The 6,605-nt window shown below is 39.7% G+C and overlaps 1 protein-coding gene across 3 annotated transcripts in view; it reads right to left on the minus strand.

The window, feature by feature from the left end:
• slc4a3 (solute carrier family 4 member 3) overlaps positions 1–6,605 on the minus strand; it is a 63,391-nt gene that overhangs the window by 29,579 nt on the left and 27,207 nt on the right. The gene's annotated exons all lie outside the window — the stretch shown is intronic.

Consider the following 6,605-nt stretch of genomic DNA (forward strand, 5'->3'; position numbering starts at 1 on the left):
GTTGTGAAGCACTTTGGTTCACTTATCGGTTGTTGTGAAGTGCTATAGAAATAAAAATACATTTACATTTACATTTACATATAACACAACCTTCAAAAACTGCAACTGACTCGGTCATTTGCAGCCATCACAACACCTAATGTCTTTCACTCTTACTTTCTGCTGATTCTAAACATTTAACTGTGTATTTGTTGGCAGATTAGTAGCTTTGGCCTCTACCCTGTAATAACAGGATACTTGACCCCCCTTTGGTAAGATAAAGTCTGCCACCAATAGCAGTGTATATGTAAATCTTAAGGAGATGAACGTGAGCTAAATGGTTGTGTGTTGTTTTCTGCCCTAATCGTGCTAATTATTTCCTCACGGCCGTTTTTAACTGCAGTGGGGCTCAGACTGAAATGGGTGGCAATGTGTAGTTTAGACACATTTGATTCAGTGTCTCATATGTCACTAAAACAACAATATGTAATAACAGAATATATACATTGATGTAAAATAAACTCAATAATACAATTTCAGGAGTATTGTGGAGTTTCTCATCACCATTCTATTGTACATGTGATTATAATTTTCAGAAATCATGAGCAGATACTGAAATTACTTTGTCCTCCATCCTTTGTTATTTGGTCGGAAGCTTGTTCTTAAAGTGCTTATATTTTAATCTTTTTTTCCTTATCTTTATTTGTTATATATCTTTCTGTGCAATTGAAAAAGCTCAAAGTATCCCCCCCCAACAGAAAACACACAAACTGCTCCAAACAGCTTGACTGGCTAGTAGTCCTTATAGGTACTGTCAGGACCTCATACTTGCCTGACTGGCTAGTAGTCCTTACTAGGTAATGTCAGGGCCCTCATACTGCTTTGACTGGCTAGTAGTCCTTACCTAGGTACTGTCAGGGCCCTCATACTCTGCTTCGACTGGCTAGTAGTCCTTACCTAGGTACTGTCAGGGCCCTTACATCTCGCTTTGACTGGCTAGTAGTCCTTACCTAGGTACTGGCAGGGCCCTCATACTCTGCTTCTGACTGGCTAGTAGTCCTTACCTAGGTACTGTCAGGGCCCTATACTCTCTGCTCTGACTGGATCGTAGTCCTTACCTAGGTACTGTCAGGGCCCTCATACTCTGCTTCTGACTGGCTAGTAGTCTACTAGGTACTGTCAGGGCCTCATACTCTGTTCTGACTGGCTAGTAGCTTACCTAGGTACTGTCAGGGCCCTCATACTCTGCTTCTGACTGGCTAGGAGTCCTTACCTAGGTACTGTCAGGGCTATACTCTGCTTCTGACTGGCTAGTAGTCCTTACCATGGTACTGTCAGGCCCTCATACTCTGCTTCTGACTGGCTAGTAGTCCTTACCTAGGTACGTCAGGACCCTATACTCTCTCTTGACTGGTAGTAGTCCTTTACCTAGGTACTGTCAGGACCCTCATACTCTGCTTCTGACTGGCTAGTAGTCCCTACCTAGCTATTGAGCATGTGCAACTCCCAACAAAGATGGAACAGAAGTGAGATGTCTCACTCTGTAGCAAAAACAGAGAGCTCAACACACAGGGCGAAAAGAGGAGCTGCAGCAATGTGCGGTACAACAAAAATACGTTTTCTGAAAATTAAACCATGCAAACCTATTCTGGTACAACCTATAAATACAATTAAATATGACTGAACACTTTACCAGTGTGTGCGGGGGCCAGATGTTGTGTGGGTTGCATTCACGAGACAGAGTGTGCGGGACGCCCATGGTGGAGCCAAGTTACAGGCAACAGGGAGAAAACGTGTCAATAGTCGGCACCAGGGCGCCCAGATAGCTCAGCTGGTAGAGCAGGGGCCCATATGAGGGTTACTCAACACCCAGGGCCCGGGCTTGACTCCGACCTGCGGCCCTTTGCTGCATGTCATTCCACCTCTCTCTCCCCTTTCATTACTTCAGCTGCCCTATCAATAAAGTTCTAAAATGCCCACAAAAATAAATAAATAATAATCGGCATCAGAGCAGCAAGGGAGTCAATACGTGTTGCCTCAGGGTTTCTAGGTTCACCACTATGTTAGAGAGGCAAGGATAACAACATTTTTCAATATTGTTGACATTACATAGACGGTAAGGTTAATATATTTTAGATTACACGTTTTAGGACCCAGAGGAAACATGATTTATAAAGAATGTTAATAATAATATTTGACATTAAAAGAAATACAACTTAGCTACATTTAGTGGGAAAATACTGTATAAACAGCATTAACCGTCTATAGTTAGTAGACAGTCCTGTTTGTTTTAAGTAGAGGTCTGTTGTAAACTACAAAGGATTTCGAAGGTTAGAAATATTTCCATCCATGAAGTAGATCTTACTACTACTAGTTTGATATTACTACAGTTAGTATTGTGCTGTTTGAAAGTGACAACAACTGTCTCTTGTTTTAATAGCAGGACAAAATAATACAATAGCTAATATTAAGTATGTACAAAAAAAACAGTATCTATAATTACATAATTAAGGTGTTTTAATTTAAATAAAGCTGATAAGACTAAGGAGCTTAACTTAACTTCTATTTTGGATTCTCACAATAAAAGAGCTGCAAACCAAAGAGTAGCAGCTGCTGAGTTATAATCAGTCAGGGAAAATTATACAACAAAATATGTTTTATACATCTGTCCAGCAAGTCATGGATTGATATTTAAAATGTTTGTATTACTATATTCAAAATAGCCATAAATCGTTTTAACTATGAATGTGTGGTACAAGCAGATGTATTCTTTACTGCCAGTAGAGGGTGCTGAACGTCATAAGAGAAAAAGATGAATGATCATAACGCAGGTGAAAAAATATGATCCAAACCTGTCTCTAATTTCCCTAAAAAAAATGTTTAGCTGCTTGAAATTAATATTCTGTATTCTATAGGCCGGGACCTGGACATGTGTCATTCTGCATCTCTCCATTAGTAAATGTATAGGACCTGAGCATGTGTGTGTATTGTGTGTAATAACAACTGAGTGTAAAATTGTAATTTCACCTTGTGGGACTAATGAAGGTAGTTAAAATTAAAAATTAAATGAAATTCAAAGAAAATTTAATGACAGTTAATCAGGCCTATAACTTAACATATCCTGTAATCAAAGCAGCAGTAGTCGGACTTCTACAATAAAACAGTCAGGACAACCTGAGCAGAACGGTATGCAGCTGGATGCTTCCCTTACTGTCCGTTCTGAAGCCAAGAGTCTAAAATCAGATCCATTCATGTTCACGTCATAGTGCTGCGGATGCAACTACAATAGACACTCTTTCTTTTCTTTGCTGCTTTTATCTTAACTATTCACATGTGCATAGTTATTTTCTATCATGACTTTATGTTGCCCTTACCGCACATATGATGTACTATTATGACTGTTATGATGAGTCGTACAATGGGCAGTGTGCCATTTTGTTTGCGGGTGGCAGTCTGTGCATGTAATACGAGTGTGTCTATGCAGATTGGTAACAGTCTGTGTCTATGTTGTGTAGGGATGGGTACCAAATTCAATACCCAATTTCAATCCCTAAGGAGTAAATCTCCTCAGCATCAGTGAGCCAATAAGCATGCAGCATGCATCTACCAAGATCTAATAATGTCTGTGATCTAACCTTTCACATCATAGAGACACGCAGGAAAAACTCCACATTACACAGATCGTTTAGGAAGCGGTATCGAAGTTACATTATTGGTATTGAATATTTTTGAACGATACCCAGCCCTAATGTTGTGTTGAAGAGCCGATACAGTCGGTGTATGTGTTTTCTCTCTTCCTTCCTCTCAGTCGTTTACTCATTTATCCATGCAGTCCTAATAATAATAATAATACATTTTGTTCATAATGCACTTTTCATCAATACATCTCAAAGTGCTACAGGTAAAAAAAGAGAAAAATAAAACAAACAAAAAAGAATTAAAAAGAAAGAAAATAAAGCTATTCTTATGCTTCTTACGCTTTTCTACGCTTTTTGTCCAGTACTGATCCCAGAGTGCAGGCCAACATGGTATTTTTCTAGCATTTACCTGTACTATTCATCTTACTAATATTTGGCATTATCATTCTGAATGAAATAAATCATTATAATAACACAAACACAGAAAAAATAAAAAAGGGTAAGAGCCTGCTTAAAATTGGGGAAATGAATCACCAGCCTAACTAAAAAGGCTTAAAAACATGAAAACATGTTTCATGCATGACAACATGCTATAGAGTCTTAGTTAGTTAGACTTACAGTTGAGGCCAAAATTATTAACCCCCCAGGAATTATGGAACATTTCCTAAAATTCTTCCCAATGTTTGCAGCATTGATAAAACTTGATATAATCAAAAATTCACCAACGCAATTGGTAGATTTTGGAATATAAAATACATTTTTAGGCTTGCTTTATATCAATCATAGTGAAAAATGGGGTGGTCAAAAATATTAGCCCCCATATGAATTTTTGCTTTCAAAACACACCTAATTAACCAATCAGCTTTCAAAAGACACCTGTGCAGTCAATAGGCTTTCTACCAACACCTGAGCATTCAATCAGCATGAAAGGACTCCAATGAACAGGGCATACACAGTGTTGAAAGACTACTGAAAAGACTACATTTACTCACCATGCCAAATTAAAAGGAAATCAGTCTTGAGCTCAGAAAGAAGATAGTGGAGGCTCATGATTAGAGGGAAGGCTAAACTGCCATTTCCAAGCGTTTCACAGTCTCTAGAACCGCTGTACGTTGCCTCATTGCCAAGTAATGGCGGACAAATTCTGTAAGAAACAAACCTGGGCGTGGTCGTCAGCACAAGATTTCAAGAACCCTGGAGAGGAAAATAGTCCGAGATGTCAGCAAGAAGCCCCGGACGTCTGCCAAGATGATTGTTGCTGACCTGGCCTCTTCTGGACTTGATGTTTCAAGGAACACAGTTGTGAGGGCTCTTCATTGTGGTGGGCTTCAGGGCCATCGTCCCAGAAGAACCCCTTTACTCAAAGAGCAGCACATCACAGCCACACTGAGGTTTGCCCATGAACATCTGAAAGGTAAAGATGAGTTTTGGAAGCCTGTGCTTTGGTCTGATGAGGTCTGATGTCTGGAACTGGTTGGGCACATGGGTGTTGCTTATGTTTGGCGAAGAAAGGGAGATGCCTTCAACCCTAAGAACCCAGTTCCCACAGTTAAACGTGCGGTTTTGCAGCCTCAGGCACAGGGAGCCTTGTTCAGGTGCATGGCATCATGAAAAAAGAAATTTATGTTGAAATTTTGAGGAATAATATGCAGAAATCTGCTCATTGTCTATCCTTAGGTCATCCCTAGGTCTTCCAACAAGACAATGACCCAAAAGCATACATCAAAATTGGTCCAACACTTCCTGAAGGGTACAAAAACCAAGGTTGTGGAGCCCAGACCTCAATCCTTTTGAGAATGTGTGGCGGGTGCCCAGAGTGATTGTCCATGCTCGGAAACCACGCAATTTGGACCAGCTGGAACAATTTGCAATGGAAGAATGGGCCAAAATCCCTCAGTAGACCTGTACCAACCTAGTTAAGAACTACTATAACAGGTTGTTGTCAGTTTGTGGCTCAGAAAGGGTACGCTATCGACTATTAATGGAATATATTCATATTTTGGAAGTCTCATTTTTGCCCTTTCTTGTGCATCAATAAAATATGCTAATCAAACTTAGTGGGCATTGAGTCTTTGTTATGTTGGAGACAAATACACTATAAACACTTTTTGTTACATCTTAATGGTCATTTCCATCGAGAAATCCAGAGCTTTGTATAATTTCATAAGGGGGGGTAATAATTTTGACCTCAACTGTAGGTAGTTATATCACGAATATCCTAGCAACCACATCAGGCTTTATAGTGAAGGTTTGCTGGAGAAGTGGAATGCGTATTGAGCCCAGAAAAAGAAAAAAAGACACCACACAAAGATCCCCCTTACAACGCTGTTGTGGCATGAGTCATCTGAGAAGTCATATTTAGAAATAGAGACAATCATCTCCCATTTCCCCTGCTCCGAAGCTTTTATTTTTTGATAGCAAAGAGATTATATAAAGATAGTGTTTAGTGTTTTTACTTTGTGGGGCAAAATATGTCACATCTTAGCAACGGATTCATATTTTAACCCATGTTATATTCGCCCATAGGGAAAAAACTACCACACAGTAAATGATTAAAAATAACATCTTTGTTTGTCCAAAACACCACAAATACCACCCGCCTGACAAATGACACCAGAGTTCATTCAACACCACTCTGACACACATATACAAAATAAGTTCAGATTTTAGGTGTGAGATGATTTTTTTGCAGCACCACTGTGGTAGGTAACATTCTCTTCTACTGGTGTACCCAATGAATTATACTGCTAAGTCTATGGAATATAGAGTGTATAATATCAAATATATAATATAAGGGATAACGTAGAGCAAGCCCGTCGTTATTGCCAGTTAGAACCCTGACAGGGTTGCAGGACGTATTGTCCCGGTAAGGAGAAATAACTTCACGGCTGATGAGCACGGCTCTGCGGTGAAGGCCAGGTTGCCGCGGTGAGTGAGATAACAATGCAACTGATTTCAGCTGGGATCCTGTCTATAATGGAGTGCAAT

The sequence above is a fragment of the Etheostoma spectabile genome, chromosome 11 (genome assembly GCF_008692095.1).
Source record: "Etheostoma spectabile isolate EspeVRDwgs_2016 chromosome 11, UIUC_Espe_1.0, whole genome shotgun sequence".
Classification (NCBI taxonomy): Eukaryota; Metazoa; Chordata; class Actinopteri; order Perciformes; family Percidae; genus Etheostoma; species Etheostoma spectabile.